This window comes from Drosophila kikkawai, chromosome 3L (assembly GCF_030179895.1).
Source record: "Drosophila kikkawai strain 14028-0561.14 chromosome 3L, DkikHiC1v2, whole genome shotgun sequence".
NCBI classification, from domain to species: Eukaryota; Metazoa; Arthropoda; class Insecta; order Diptera; family Drosophilidae; genus Drosophila; species Drosophila kikkawai.
Genome location: NC_091730.1, coordinates 14,461,615 through 14,478,800, shown reverse-complemented (window position 1 = coordinate 14,478,800; position 17,186 = coordinate 14,461,615). Strand labels below are relative to the sequence as shown.

At 37.9% G+C, this 17,186-nt stretch overlaps 1 non-coding gene across 1 annotated transcript; it reads left to right on the top strand.

The window, feature by feature from the left end:
- Window positions 1–5,068: 5,068 nt before the first annotated feature.
- Window positions 5,069–5,140, top strand: TRNAC-GCA (transfer RNA cysteine (anticodon GCA)). The gene has a single exon. It is a non-coding gene; the product is annotated as a tRNA-Cys (tRNA).
- Window positions 5,141–17,186: the final 12,046 nt, after the last annotated feature.

Sequence of the window (17,186 nt, the reverse complement as noted above, 5' to 3'; positions counted from 1 at the left end):
CAACCAATCACTTTAGGATGAAGTGTCCCCATCTTGGCTCGGGCTAACTTCTCCGTTTACATGCCATCAGGTTTCTTCAAATTTTATAGCCCGCGTTGTCCTGCCTTCCTTGCTTCCTTCCTTTATGCCTTCCAGTATCCAGGTGAGTTTTGATTACCGTTTGAGGAGCTGCATTCGAAATCAGTTTTAGTTTGCATGTCCTTTGGCGCATAAAACGGAATTGAAATTGAATTTTCCTTGGTTGGGACACTTTGATGTTTTATGATGTTGTTGTTGTTGTTCATCCTAAACAAGGATAAACAGCAGGACAAAGGCACAGGCACACTTGAAGCTTTTTGGGGGCATTTAAGGCCGACTCCTGACTTTCAGATTTGTCCCCGTTTGACTGGCTAACTGACGGAGTGACGGACTGACGACTGTCTGACTAACTGCGAGAGTGAACGAATGAGTGACTGGACGACTGAGTGATTGACTGATTGCCTCGCATGTCCTGTGTCCTTCGTCCCTCGTCATCGGCTTTCTGCCTGCCGGTGGCTCGCTTTAGTTGGCCGACGGCTAAAAAGCTTTTTGACGATTATCGCAGTTAAGTGTCAATTTTAATCTAAGGCATCCCCCTAATTCCTGGGCTTAAGGCAGGGCTTTCTCTGCCATTTTCTGGCCGCCTTAAAGACCATTATATAAGCGAGAAAATATCATAGAATAACAAAAGGTATTTAAAGTTATCGCATTACCAAATAAAGCTACTTAAACTGCCTAAATTGCACAACCATTTGAGGACATATGAACTTTCCAATTAAAATCACAATAAATTCACAAATATCTCCGGAATTTCGGTCACTATTAAATTGAACATTTAAGCTAATAATATAGAAATAATTGAGTCTTGATTGAGACTCTGACTTCTTTGCAATTAAATTATGAATTTCTCAATTTCACATGAATTCCTCATGCATCTATCCCCCCCTTGTTTTTATACCTCTTTCCCCTTTTTCCCCATCTAAATATTCTCTGCCATCTTCCCACATTTTATCTCCTGCTTAATATGCAAATTACTTCGTTTCTAATTAAAATAACTGTGCACTGCTTTTTGGGGGTTTTCCCTGCGTTATTTTCATTTTCACGTTTATTTTTTTCGGCTCTCTTTTTCGAAAAACACATTTCGGCGTAGCCGCAGGAGGGCGTGGAATTCCCGAAGCTTGGCGGACCTATTAGCAGGAATAGGGAACCAGGAAAAGGGAACCAGGAGCCGGGAACAGGGAATGGCAGACCAGAAAGGCATCACCAAAAAACGGGGTGAGGCCTTGGTGGCTGGGACACCGCAGAAGGCAAAGCGTTTGCTGGCTTCGGGATTGGTTTCTCGTCTCGTTTCTCTTGCCTCCTGTCGCCCCGCTTTGAATTACAAAAATATTTTCCGCCAGAGTTGCCACAGTTCTGGTGCATGTCAATTAGAAAATGCCCCTCAACTCTCAAGGGTTTCGGTTTGTTGGTGGAAATTCAAGTAATTTATTAAAATTAGAGCGTTCAGCTTTAATGAGCCCGTAATGAGTTCGGTTTGGGGTTAGAACTCCTTTTAAGGATGCTGTTCAAGGGTCTATGGAGGACCTTTAGGGTAATTCCTAGTTCAAATTAATTTCTTAGCCAGAAAAAAATTAATAAAATATATCCGAGGAGCTGCAGAAATCTTAAAAATCTAAAGCATTGATATCTAAAGAATTTTTAGGGTAAATTTGGTACTTTAAACATTTTTCTTCATACTTTTGGATACACTTTTTAAAGATTTCTAATCTCTAGTGATTTTTTTTAGCCCCAGTATATTTAAATTCTCAAAAACAACATTGAAAACTAAGCAAATTTACAATGAATTTGGATTTTGAACATTTAAAGTGAATACTTTTACACACATTTTTAAAGGATTGCAAGTTCCTTTTGATTTATGAACTCAATTCCATTTTCTTGATACCATAACATATCCAATATAAATATTAACCCTAAGCCAATTGCTTAGTTTACTTATAAACTCCACCCAAAATAAACTAAAATGAAACCGAAACCTTTACCAAATTAACACTTTTGTGATTGACAAACTCAAGGTACAAACATACATACTCGCAAATGGATATTTTCAATTTCAATGATTGCTAACTATTTAATTATAATTAAATGTGCAATCTCCACGACCCACACAGCACAGTACCCACAGGCATTGCTTGCCATTTAATCTAAGTAATTACTGAAGAATAGCAATAATTCAGCCAGGAGCAGCCGGCAGGGACAAAGGCAAAGACAAAGGGGAGAAATGGAGGGATTTTGGGAGAAGAATTCCATTTGGCAAATGCCTGGCAAATACAGACAAAACCGGCAAAGCCCCAAAACATCTGCAACAAATCAATTATTGCAACAACTTTTCAACTTCACCCGCACACACACACACACACACAATCCATTTTGCTTGCAACGAATTTTTATTGGTTTCGGATGTTGTATGTGTGTTTTCTGGGGATTTTCCGTATTTTGGTATATCGTATTTTCCGAATTTTAGGACTGGGGGTAGCTTATCGATTAATTTTGGCTGCTGGGCCATCAAAATGGAATGGCACTGACCCCCAAAGTTGGTCCAGGCTCTGATCTCTGGCGTTGGCGTGTAGTAAGTGAGTTGGCGGAGCCTTCACTTTGTTGCTGATATATCAAAGGACTTTAAATCAAAATTCAATTACACTTCGAAGCTCTTAGGAATTGTGGCAACTCACCCCTGTCCCCCTCTCCTGATACACCTGAAACACCTTGAACACACCTGGAAATCATCAGCAGCAGCAAAGGGAGGCCAGCTCCATCATCGAAAATGTGTCGAGAGGAGCGCAGCCTGGCAGTGACACAGAGTTCAGAGGCTTTCCCAGGCTCACTTTGAAGTGTTTGATTGTGCCACTGACACACGCCCCATTTTCCATTTTCCATACCCTACCACTCGCCATTTTCCACCCCCTGCAGCCCCCCAATGCATCACGAAATGAGGGCAAGCTTCTGCAAACAAAAGCGAAAATCAATCAATGCAACATTTTGCATATTTAAATTAGTCAAAAACCCCACAAAAAATATTCCCCCCTCTTGCCTGCGGAACATCAAGTTTAGCTTTCAGCTCTCCAGGGAGAATTTTCAATTTTCAATTTCCACATGGCATTTACCGGAGGCTCCGTGGCATTACGAGGCAGCAGGGGCGGGTAAAATGGAAGGGGTCGTCGGCTATGCCATGGCGAGCACTTACAACAACTTATAAATAGCCCGAGTCTGTGCAAATTTTCACATTAATTAAATTTCAGCAACGACGACGACAACGCAACCAGAACAGAACAGAACAGACCCAGACCCGGAGTAGTGGGGGCCTGTACCTCGCCAACGTTGACATATTGAAGGAAAACGACAGATTTAGTACATAATATATAGACAACTTACACATATGTATGTATATGCTGCTTGGATACCGACACAACAGAGAGCCAGATCCACAAGGGCTGCATTCTCAATAAAAGTGGGAAAATGGGGAAAATTTCTTAGGCACTCTAGGAATTGTGGTTATAAAAAAAAGACAAGCAATAACTAATCCAATTGCACTTAAGAAACCATTAAAGTTTATATAATAAAAGAGTGACATGATATTTTAATTACTTTTGTTTATTTTAACTTTTTTTACTTGGGTTTTTGGTTTAATAATAGAGCAAATCAAATGTATTTGAAACAAGAAAGGAAGCTAACTTCGGCACACCGAAGTTTGTATACCCTTGCAGATTGGTTTTGATGTTAATATTATAAATTTAAATGCTGAAAACACTCACAAAACAGAGTTTCATTACATTTTACTTATACTTATTATGTTTACAGTTTGACAGTTACAGTTGTACATTCCCAGCTTTACATTTTCTTCACATTTACAGATCGTTTATATGACAGCTATATGATATAGTTGTCCGATTTTCATAAAAATTTTACCAAAATTCTGAAATAATAAAAGAAGCTTATATAAGATAAGAATATGTTGAAAAACAACGAAGTTATAATTTTTTTCCTATTCTTTTTCCGATCGTTCCTATGGCAGCTATAAGATATAGTCGTCCGATTTTCATAAAATGTTTACCAAAATTCTGTAATAATATAAAATGGCTATATCTCAAAAATGATGCAAAAATATTGAAAAACAGCCAAGTTATAATTTTTTTTCTAAAAATTTATCGAACATTTGTATGGGAGCTATATGATATAGTCGTCCGATCCGGCCCGTTCCGACATATATAGCAGTGAGAGTATATAGAAGACTCTATGCAAAGTTTCATTCAGATAGCTTTAAAACTGAGGGACTAGTTTGCGTAGAAACAGACAGACGGACAGACGGACAGACGGACAGACGGACAGATGGACAGACGGACAGACGGACAGACGGACATGGCTAGATCGACTCGGCTGTTGATGCTGATCAAGAATATATATACTTTATAGGGTCGGAAACGTCTCCTTCACTGCGTTGCAAACTTCTGACTGAAATTATAATACCCTGCAAGGGTATAAAAATATGAAAGAATGCCAAGAAATCCCAGGGCAATTATCTTTATAATTGTTTTTAGTATATATTTTATTTTAAGCAGAGTCTTAGAAAAAATCTAATTAAATTAGATACGATATTCTATCAGATTATCTTTGTTTATTTTATATTCATTAAATATTTTAAGAATAAATAATGGTCTTGAATTATTTACAAAATTAAATCCAATTTCTCAGTTAAAAGAATAGATCAGGGGCCGAAATCCTATTATGTGTTACACAGTTTATTAATAATTATAATAATTATAGTTTATTTATAATATTTTGCAAAAATATATCTAAAAAAAGTATGAAAACACTTTATTTTAAATTTGATTAGGAATTTCTTAATTTAATATTGTTTATTTTCAAAGAATGTTGACTATGTAGGTCTTAGAAAACTACATTGCACTATTTGGTTGAGAAACCCAATCTTTAAATTAATAAAATAAAGTTTAAAATAGCTATTAAACTTTCTAAAAGTATAGTTTTTATTTAAGTCGGGGGCATAGCTCAGGGGCAGAGCATTCGACTGCAGATCGAGAGGTCCCTGGTTCAAATCCGGGTGCCCCCTATTTACATTTTTAATTTAGAGATACTCGTTATTATTTTTCTTGTCTGCCAACTAGAGGATCCTTCTGGTGGCATCTCCTCTCGAGTCTTTTCCTACGAACCGTCTTCACGTTCTCCACAACTATTCCACTCGGTGCCCAATGAAGCTTAAAATGTTGCCATTGCCGTGGCATCATAAACCACTTCGCTTGGACCGAGTTGCATAAACATTTTCCACCGACAGAGCCACTCGAAGACAGGACGAGATGGCACAGTGGCATTGTAAAAATATAAATTATAAAAAATTAAGTAAAATAGTTTTAAAAAGAAAAGAAACTGATTAAGACATTACGTATACGCCATGTTGCCTGAAGGTTTTCACTTCACCAGAGGCTATTTCTTACTTATTTTATTATTATTCCACATCCTTATCCTTATTTCCCAATTCCTAAGCTCACCCTACCCACTGTGCTGAGGTGGCGTCGGAGGGAGGCTTGAAGACGCCAGTTGTTGCCCCCAGCCCTGTGACGACGACTCTCGAGTGTTATTGTGGCACTGAGGCCACTGCATTTGGCATAGAGCGGAGAATCTCAGTCCGCTCCGACCGCTGATCCCTTCCGCTTCCCCGTTCTCCGTGCCGCTCATGGGCGGCCCAAGGGGAGAGATGGAATTGAGGGGAGTAAGAGGGGGGCACTTAGGAGTGCCATCGTTGTCGCCGTTCGCTGACGTCGTTTATTTATAGCTAGGATTTCTCTGCTTTTATTTTTCCTATTTTTTTTTCGCTTGTTTTCTTTCTTTTCTCAGCAATTTTCCTTTGCCATTTACATGGCTACGCAAAAATATGCGAAATTGCAGGCAACAACAAATAAAATTATTTGTGTAATTATTTTTGATTTTCTCTGTTAGGGCACACAAAATTATTGTTAAATTAATTGAAAGCAACGCGTTCAGCAAAAAACTATACAAATAGCCAGAAGTTACAGAATCTGCAAAAATATGAAAATCTGAAAAAATCCACTAATTGGGCTGTGGCAACATGACAAGCCAATAAGAGAAAAGTTTTTCAACGTTTCGGCAGGTGGAAAAAAACAAGTGGAAAATTGCATGATTTGCTAATTATTTTATTTTCTAGACATATTGAAAGGTAGATGGGTGATTTATTTAGGTATGGAAATAGAAAAATTATAAGAAGTAAATATAAAAATAGTTTGGTAAAAAAGATAAAGAATGTTTAAGGGAGAAGATTATATAGTTTATAATATAATTAACCAGCAGCCTTTAAAGCTTAATTATTTCTATTATACAATTTCCCTTCTCTTGAAAAAATTCCATCATTTAAAAATACTTTAGTTTCCCTCCTTTAAATCCTTTCTCATCCAAACCCTTAAGCCATAAACTGCAATATCTCAGCTATTTATACTGCAGAGAATACTATATTCCCTGCCAAGCATCAAACTGAAATCAGTTTAGATATATTACGCACACAAATCCCCTTAGAAAAGGCTGTGGAAGACAGAATCAGCTTGAAATGTTATTTCCTGGCCAGTTGTACCTAACATACAGATACGTATGATATATCTAATGGCCATGTAAAGAGCATGTTGGCCGTCCCCCCTTGTATCCTTGCTCCCGTCGCTTCTCGAGTGGCATTGTCGGTCACATCAATCATGTGCCGTGTCCTTGTCCAAGTGCACCGAAAAGTATGCAACGATGTTTGCACTCAAGCATTCGCATCCGCCTCCGCATCCTTATCTGTAACTGACTCTGTCGTACACAGAAGGAAATGAATGCATAATTTCTCTTTTAAATGTATTATATTTATTTTATTAAGAATAATACATATTTTTTCTTTATAAAAATATATAAGTTTAAAGATAAATACTTCAAGAGGGATATAATTTTGGCTTTTTCTTTATAAACATCACATGAAAAGGTTAAGGATCATTTTCTTTCTCAATATTAATTTTCTAATTTATTTAAAATATTTTTCTTCATGTGCTTTCTATCTGTGTATTTGTGAATTTATTGTGGCCTGGAGAAACCGCACAAATATGCTGCCAGTCTGCCTCACTCCTCCACCTTCTTAGCCAAGATTTGTCAAGGCAACCGCAATGAAGGAGCTGGAAGCTAGAAGCTGGGAGCCGCAAGAGGGGAAACTGTTTTCCTGGGACCACTCACTCGCACCGCCTCATTAAAATTTTAAATAAATATTATGTCGGGTCGGCGGGGCCAGAGCCGAGGGTGCAAATAATTAATGAAAAGTAATATCAGCAACACCATCCGCCCAAAGCCAGGACGAAACGAAGTCGAAGCCTTCGTCAAACTTCGGTTGACCGCAGCAAGTAGCTGGCTCATAATTTAACAGCCAGCTTTCTATATACAGAAATAAATTTGGGTATATTTGGCGAGAGCTTTGGCATTCTAATTTAATTAGCGTCGGCAAAGGCCGGGAAAGGCATTTGCCACAGCTTTGGATTGGAGTGCTGCAAGTAGCGCCGCCGCCATTTCCCCGATTGATGGCTTTCGTCGACCGACAAAACGGTTCCAGGTGACTCCAGGTGAAGCGGCGGCAGCTTCATTAAAACTTTAGCCGCACCACGCTTCGCATTGGTTGCGGTCTGCTTTGAAACACAAAATGGAAAACACAAAACTAAGAACTGAACACGGGACACTGGAAACTGGAAAGAGAAAATAGAAAACAGAAGGGATAACCGCAACTTTTCATTACGGCTCAAGATGCGAGGCGATTTGTAATTGCAATGCGCATCGAAATCGATTTGGTTTCCCTAAGTGATAGAGCTGTCATTATATCGAAGAGTTCTTCCAAGTAGACAAACACAAGTATCGAAGGGAATGGTACCATCATGAGTTCGCGGAAATACTATTAAGGATATGCCTGGCGGTTTTCACTCTTTCATGTGAAAACTCTTGGAAGTAAATTCTTTGAATTAAAAATGCATTTAACATATTTTCTTAAACGAGCTTTAATCTGAAATTAAAACGTATAAAGCTCTAACCAATTAGGGAGTATATAAAAGGGTAAATTAAAATCTAAAGAAATAAAAAACTAAAGGTGCAAACTATCTACTAATCTATCCACCTTGAAAGCTAATCATTTATATTTCTATTATTACTCATTTCATCTTCTTACGCTTTCTAATTCACCTTTGTTTTTGCTTTTTATTAATATTTAACTAAAAATCCATGTTCCTTCTGCTATTCTGTTTATTTTTCCCTTTAAACTAGGCTCCTAATAATTCACAGCAAAGCAAATTGTTAGCCGCAAGCATCAAGAATGTCAGCTTAGGAATGCTAATAAACTTTTTCAATTCCCATTCCGGCTGGTATGTCTAAAAAAAAAATGTAACAGCTTTCCAATTGCCAATTTTCATATTCCAAACTATTCCTTTTTTTTGGCAAAATGCACTTCCTGGGAGAGAAACACGCAGAGATAGAAGCTCGGGCTCAGCGGCTGTCAAGCAAATAACAAATAAAATGCAAGGGGCGCTGAAGCTGTGAAGGAGGAGCATCAGGCAGAGGCAAGACCAGAGACAGAGGCCGAGAGAAATCAACAAAAGTGCGCCAGTTACAAATCAAAAGAAAACGAAAACGAAAAGAAAAGGATTTTTGTGCAATTTTTACGCTGCTTCTGCAGAAGTAAAAGGAGATGCAGAGAGAAGAAATTGTTATAAAACCTTTAATTTTTATTTTTAAACAAAAGAAAAAATATTTAAGATTTCTTAAAGATAACTAAATAAGAAAACTCTTAATGAAAAATGTATTTTATTTTTAAGTGCACAGTATTAAACTAGTATTTCAAAATACCATATCATTTATTATATTTTATATTATATTTTAAAATAAATATTTTATCTAAATCAAGGTCTCTTAGAATAACCCCCCTTAAGTCCAAATAAAACCCCTAAAATTTTCTCAGTGTTCTCCTCGGATGCCAAGCAAAAGTAACTGCTTAGGGGGTGGCAAAAAAAAAGGGGGCGCTGAGGCGTGTCTGGACTAAGGGAGGCGGCTACACGAAATTGGCCAATTTACATGCGTTTGTGTTTTTGTGCTGCTGCTGCTGTTGCACGAAAAAGAGAAGATTGAAGTTCAATTTTGAGTAGAGTTTTTTTTCTTGCTTTTGTTTTTTTTTTTTTTTTTCGGGTGTGTGGGCGAAACGAATGCAAAGTGGCAAAGTTGCATGGGGCAAGTGGCCGGATTGAAGGTGGCTGGGGGTGAAATTGCAAACTGCTGCAGCGTTGAAATGCCAGCAAAGAGTTTAAGCCCAGCCAAGCGAAGCACTCAAGGGGCATTAAGACAGAGACACAGACAAGAAGAAAGATAGATGGATATATAGTCGTATAGCTTCGGATCTCCGCAAAAGGAGAAGGGAGATGGGCGGCCAACAAAAATCGCTTTGAGAGCGCGTCTACAGCGGAAGGGCTTTAATAAGCTCCAGGTGAGTGTGCCGAAGCTGCAAACTCCCCACCACCCCTACTGGCGGGCAAACTTTGGTTTCTATTGTTTACTTACAATTTAAGCAGCAGTTTCCTTAAAGTCCCAGTCCACTTCCCTATTTCCCAGACCTCTCACAGCAGTGCACACGCCGCGTATACGCAATATACAGTTGTGTTTGGAACAGAAACACAAAAGATGGATTTGTCTTAGTGATTATTTCTGGTCTTTTACAGGGTAATAAAATAGTTTTAGTTACTATTTTATTATTTTAATTTACTATTTTATTAAATTTTAAGACTAGTTACAAATTAATTTCTGTCAAATTTACATTTTCATATTCACATAAAAGATATTTTATATATTAAGACCTTAGACCTAGAGTTTTAAAAACCTTATTTCAATTATTCTTTAATTTAAATTTAAAATTACCACAAAATATCCCTATTTTAAGATTTTTATCTATTTTCTAGTCCTATTATTCCGCTCACAACTGTGCTTACATATTCCCCGCTCAGCAGCGCCTCGGTCGTCATGCAGGCGAAGCGAAATGACAACATTGTTACTTGCATTACGCTAATGAGCTTATCAGGGCCAGAATGTAACCAATGAAGTGACTGTCGCGGCTTTCGAGTGTGTTTATATTCACCGATGGCTGGGGCTTATGTGTCATGCCAACCCAGGGAGTTATAGGAATTAACAAGCAGAGTGACTCAAAAAATATGGGAAAAATTGCAAAAGATTAAAAAACCAAAGTATTTTCGGATACCTTTAATATATCGAAAAAAGATATATTAAAAAGATATTCGAAATCTCCAATACAAGTGTCTAAAAGTATGCAATAAAATGTTGATGAATTAATTAACTACAAATATTTAACATAAGTTTCGTTATATGTTAAAGTTCTTTAAAAATTCTAGTACGTTTTGTAAACCTCTCGATAAAGTACCTATTATCAATGAGCTAAGTAAGCCCACATTTAATCTAAAACGCTTTCGCTTTTCCCTAAGTACTTGAGGCCCTTCTGACACTACTTAATCATAAGCCCCGCTTAGCCTAGTTGTGTCTAGAGATAAGCCCGAAAAGTCCTTTACTGCCATAATGAAGCAGCCAAAATTAGGAAAAAGTATTTCCCTTACATATCCTGATCCATAGCTTGATCCGGCTTATCCTCGTCCTCATATGTCTGATTCCTTGCATTCTTATTCGCCCTCATCCTGTCTAAGTGTGTGTGTGTGTGCTAATCCTGGCACTTTTCACACATTACCCAGAGATAGGAATGAACTTTATCAACATAGCATCGAGTGCAAAGTTTGGCTGCACATTCAAACATTGCTCTAATTACTTGGCCCCCAGAACAAGAGGCATGACAAAACAATTTGAAAGTCAGATTGGATGGGTGAAATGGGAGGAGAACACTCACATTCACACACACACAGAGTACAAAGGATCTGTTCTAAGCAGGAATCAAGAGCCGAAACAGGAAACATCAACATGACAGAGAGGAGACCAGCACAAACATTTAACAATTTTGCAGGAACAATATTCAATTTCCGACTGTCTAATAAGTTTTTGGCCAGCACACACTCACACGCAGAGGAGTTGGGCCATGTAATAAGCCAACTCCGAACGTCTGAACTGTCTATCCATTCGTCGCCCCAGTCTGAGGCCTCAGTCTCAGTCCCAGTCACATTTCTAGTCCCAGTCACAAGTCCCAATCTCACACCCACAGCCTGAACCGACAAAACTTCCATTACTCAAACCAGGAGAGCGACGCAACATTTTCCTTTAATTTCCTTTTTAGTTTTTTGTCAGACGCCCAACTAACTTGCCATGTTCACACACTCAGAAAAAATGTGTACTTGATATGATGTGATAAAAATGATATTAAACTATGTAAATCTAACTTAAAAGAAGACATTTTTAAATTTAAAACTAGCTTTCCCTTTATAAATACTTTTACTAATATTAAAATGGAATTTTTAGGGCCAATTGAAAGTTATAATTCCCAACAGGATATATATAAAAGCTGGTGTTGAGTGCTAAATTCAAATTCTAATGAAGAATTATGGCATTCCCTCCCGAAAAAGATATAAATATTAGCCTGCTGCTTGACTGGGACAATTTCTTTCTGTAAGTTTCCTCCAAAATCAAAAATGTATAGGTATATAAATAAATAAATATAAATTCATATCAATTGTAAATAACATTTTTATAAGGTTAATTATTTAAAGTAATTTTGTTCAAGTTCACTTTAATATCCTTTAATTTACGTGACATTTTTTCCCGCGTGCACTGGCATGCCTATGCCACACCGAACTTCTCTTCATCCATCCGTCTGTCTGTCGGCCTGTCTTCCGTCCGGAATATTGTCAGCTTAAAGTCGGCTATACGTGCACAGCCACAGCCACGTGCTGCTCCCGATCCCAGCCTTGGTCCCTGCCGCCAGTCCGATCCCTCAACTTTAATGAATACCCGCGGGCCAATGCAAACACAACTGTAACGGCTAACGGGCCATATAAAATGCATTTCGAGTAACAAACTTTAAACACTGTGAACGCGTTCATTTGGGAGCACCACGGATGTTCCTGCTCCTGCTTCCCAAAGGGGTGGGTGGCCAGTGGGAGGCTCTGGGAATGGAAAACTGAAGGGGGGAAAAATGGTAGCCAGAAGGTTTTTGGGGGACAGTTGTGGGTGAATAGTTGAGGGCAGCCAGCGCATAAGCTTTACCCCCATGGATGGTAGTCAATAATGGCATGAAAAAGTGCATGTTTATGCGTCGCGATTTTGAAAATTAAAATAAAGATAATGATCTTTTTTATTTACAAAAATTTAGTTTGGGTGTCTAGGAGGGTAATAGAAGTTCTTATTAAATTAAATACTAAATTGATATTAATATTTTCATGATATCCTTGTGTTTTTAAAGTAAAATACAATTTAATCAGTTTTTAAAAACTATTTAAACAAGTTTAAATCAATATTATCATATTCCTTATTCATCTTATCTTGTCTAAATATTTTTTCCAAATTTTTAATTATTATATAAACCCCGCATAACCCTATGACTTTTTCGTTAGGCCTGCCCCCAAAGTAAATACAGCACTTTGTCGGGCCTCCGTCGAAGTCGGCTCTATAAGGCCGACCTACGCCGCAAAGCCATGCAAATAGGAGCCAACTGAGTATTGGAAAGGGGTAGACATGGGGACTCTCGGCTCCGGAGCGCATCCGGAGGAGGAGGAGAAGTAAGAGTCGGTGTGGGACGCCTACTGCGGTTTACACTGCCACCGAATGCTATGGAAATGACAGACGATGTAAAAGAGTTCATTAATATTGCAAGGTATGCCGACTATGACGACGAGGCAGGTCAGGGGTTAAGGCAAAAGAGGAGCAGAGAGAGAAATAGAGAAAAAAGAGAATGCAAAAGAAGGACAACAACCAAACAGGAGCAGCAACAAACGAGGGCAACATTTTGACTGTGCGCACAATTATTTTGTAATTTGTCATATTTTGTAGGCCTCCACCTCCACCTCCACCTCCGCCACCGCCTGCTCCTCCGGTGTCCTCAAGTCAGACAGCGTTACACTTTGCCCAGAAACGGGGCAGGATATGCCGAGTGGGTAGAAGGAAGTGGAAAAGGAGGATAGGACATCGCAGCTTTGTCCAAAATTTCAAGTAGCAAAGTCTCGGACTCAAGTGGCTTGACGGCCTACTAAATAGGAAATGTTGAGGGCGGCACATATTCCACTCAAAATATTGGGTGACCTTAAAAATGCACTTAGTAAAACAAATATTTTTTATTTGATTAATATGTAAAGAATTTTGGATAAAAATAAATCAATAAATTACGGGTTTTTCTGATATCAATATTACTGAAATATTTCTGAGAAATTTAGTAGTATAATAAAATGGGTTTTGTTTCAGTGCAAAAAAAAATACACCCGGGTTAAAAGGTGGAGGTTGGGTGGCCTTCCGCCTACCAACTGCATAATTGTTTGTATTTTACGCTTTACATGAAAGCTAAGCAAATCTTTTGTTACACTGTCTAACAGAGCAACAAGCCTTCTGAGCAGGCTCTTTCTCTCAATGCATCCCCCCACGGCCCACCCCCTAACGCCTGTTCCCCGACTTTCCCCACCTCATTCTCATTCACGATCTCCTTCTGTGTCTTACCCCTTTTGTTGGCCTTACGCTTTGTGTGCATATTCTAAACATGGCGGCGCGGCGCCTAACGGTGGCTGCCTCAACCTACTTTCGGTTCCTTTGCTTGCCACACAGAAAGAAAAATTAAGGACCATTTTCTTTAGTGTTTCATAAACGGATTCAGCTTAATTTAAATATTGGTTTCTATAAAAATTATATATATTAAATTAAATTAGAAAAGTTGTATACTTTCTAATGTTACCTTTTACTTTTTTTACTAGAAACAAAAAATTCTATATTTCAGAAGTTATATTATATACTTTATAGGGTTGGAACCTTCTCTGCGTTGCAACGCGTTGCAAACTTCTGACTTAAAATAGTTTTTAAGGGAAAATATAATATTTTTCTTTATATCGCTTTGATTCTTCTAGATTTCTTACAGTGTTTCTATGTTGCTGTCGTTAAGACTTTAATAGTGCCTGTTCACCCGCAAACGCTGCTCGTCGCTCACCTCCGCCTCCGCCTAGTTATTGCCGCCCCCTCTAGTTATGCCTCCTTTTAGTAAGTCAACAGAGAGAGAGAGAGAGGCAAAGAAAGAGCGGACGAGGCTCAGTCAGTCAGCCAGTTTTCTTGCCGCTGTTGTGTTCTCCATGTTTACCTAGCCCCGCGACCCCTTTAGCCACCACCCCATGCCCCTGCCCCTGTCCCTGCCCCTGCTAACGTGCCGCCCCCCCGCAGGGCAGCCTCATCATGTGCCGCCCCTCATAATTATACCCTACAAATGAGCGGGCCACATGGTATTTAGTTTTAAAGGGTGGAAAAATTAGTAAAACATGATGTAAGATTTCAGGCTTGTCACAAACTTGGTTCGGTGTAAATCTCATTTAAAATTGTAATTTGAGCCAAAGGGGTTTGTTTTAGTTACAAGATTTATGTTCTTGAAAGCGGTATATTATAATTATTATGGAAGAATTAAAACAACTTAGGCAAAGCTGCCTATAATGGGATTGTTAGAAAGAGAAGCTCTAGATATTTTGAATTGCCTAAAACCAAATATTTTGCTACAGGAATAGTATAAAATTACTAATACGCAACATAGAAAAACTAAATATTTCTTTTTAAAATAGCATAGTTATATCTAATTAAGGTTTTCTTAGAAAACAATAACACGAAAGGGGATTACCACAAGTTTTCAGCAAGTCTTTTGTATTCCTAAATCCTGGTGGGTTTTATTAAAACCAAATGCTGTTCTTCAAATATAGTAAATTCCTTAAAAATATACCTCAGTAAAATTGATATATGTGCAAATTTTGTTTTCTATATAACTGTCGTTTTAATAGCGATAGTTTTTTTTTAAGTACACACCATTTTTCCCTTATATATGCTAATATTGCTGCATACATTGGGTTTTTATTAGCTCCCAATTTGTAGTACCATTAGCGTAAAAAAGAACACGAAGAACTGCTTTTAATAGAAAGTTGATAAATGTGCAATATGCTTCATTTACGTTTGGAGGGCGACCCGGTCATATTCTAATGGAACAAAGTGATTAAATTTGTGATTTTATTCACTAAAAATTAATTATATTTTATATTGGGCTATTTTTAAAAGAGCTGGGTTAAAAAAACGATACTACATGATTAAAATCCCACGGAGAACCGAATTAACGGATGAAGAGCAGATTAGAGCAAAACTATGGCCGAATATGGCGTCAAAGTGAGTGTTATTGCTACAACAATTAATAGGCAACGGAATACAATAACAAATTTCCTAAAGTCATCGCAAAATTAAGCTCAGAACGACCGCAAAGGTGCAGTTTCTAAGGTTGATGGCAGGACTAAGCGCCACATTAGAGCTTGGCAACTGTAAAAAGTATGAGTTACGCCCAAATTAAAAAAGAATTGAAGTTGCCAATAACTAGGCAAAGGGTGCAACAAGTCTGCAGAAGGGACTTGAACCTCAGATTTGAAGCAAACGTGCTGAAACCTAAGCTTTTGCGACGCCATAAAATGGCTCGACTTGACTATATGAAAAATATTAATTTTGGGACAGCTAATTTCGTAATCTCATCTTTAGTGATGAAAAAAAGTTGAATTTAGACGGGCCTGATGTAAATCAAAAATATTGGCGAGACCCTAGGCATCCCCAGCTAACTTGCCACAGACGCAACCACGGTGGTGGATCTCTAATGGCTTGGGCTGTTTTTAACTTCTTTGGTAAATCTCCCATATGCTTTGTGCCCGTTCTAATGAATGCGCAATTATGCTCGGATCTCTTGGAAAGTGAGTTGGCACCCCTTTCGGAAGAGTTCCATCCCGAGAATATTGTTTTTCAACAGGATAACGCTCCCATACACATTCACGGTTTCTGGAATCCAAACAAAAATTTCCTTGACGCAGTGGCCAGCTATAAGTCCGGACTTAAATCCGATTGAGGATCTTTGGGGCATCCTCTCACATAAAGTTTTCGGAGGTGGGAGGCAATTTGAGAGCCTAAAGGACTTAAAGGAGGCAATAGTAAAGGAATGGGCAAAAATTGATATAACCGTCCTCCAAAACTTGGTTAATTCATAGCCGAGGCAGTTGAAATTATTGGAGCACCAAAAAGGAGAAACTATTTCATATTAAAAACACATTTAAGGAATATTACAAATGTATATAATCCTATTTTTGTCAATAACTCATTTTTGCACATATATCAATTTTCTATGAAGAATACTTTTAAATTATTATCATAATAAAAAACAATGAATTATTAAATATTTTCTAAGCTGATTGATTTTGTACATCTACTATCTATATAAATAAAATAAATTTAAAAATGTCACATGAAGGAGTTACAAAAAAATTAAGAAAAACACGATGCACATATATCAATTTTACTGAGGTAATTGATAAATTACAGCAAACTTTAAAACATATTTTGAATTGTTTTAAAATCAATAACGAATTCTTATCCTAAACTACTTGTAAAAAATGTTTAGTTTAGCATTCCGTCCCCATTTTTAGTTAGTTCTCTTAGAGTATTAACAACTCTTAAACTTTTTTGGTGCGACTTGTATTTTTGTTGGGCTCTCGTCATTTTGATATGCAGTAGTTTCTGTCCACTTCGAAGTGGCCACCCCTTGTATCAGCCCCCATTTCTTTGGCTTTCCGTCCGCTTCTTCTATCATTTCGTGCACATTTTTGTTTGTGTTTGCAGTTGTTTTTGTTGAATTACATGCACTCATACAGAGGGACAAATATTTATTTAAAACTTATGCCCGAGGCCTTTCATTACTGTGCACGGTGAAAATATATATATATATATATATATATAAATATAATTACGTACAGTCTTTTTTCTTGCTCTGGCTGCCTTTCGTAGTTTTCTCTTTTCACCATTTTGTTGCTGCTTTTGCACTGTGCAAATGTGCGGAATGTTGCTTTGTGCTTGCCATTCGCTTTCTTCTCCCCCTAGTTTCTGCACAACGACCA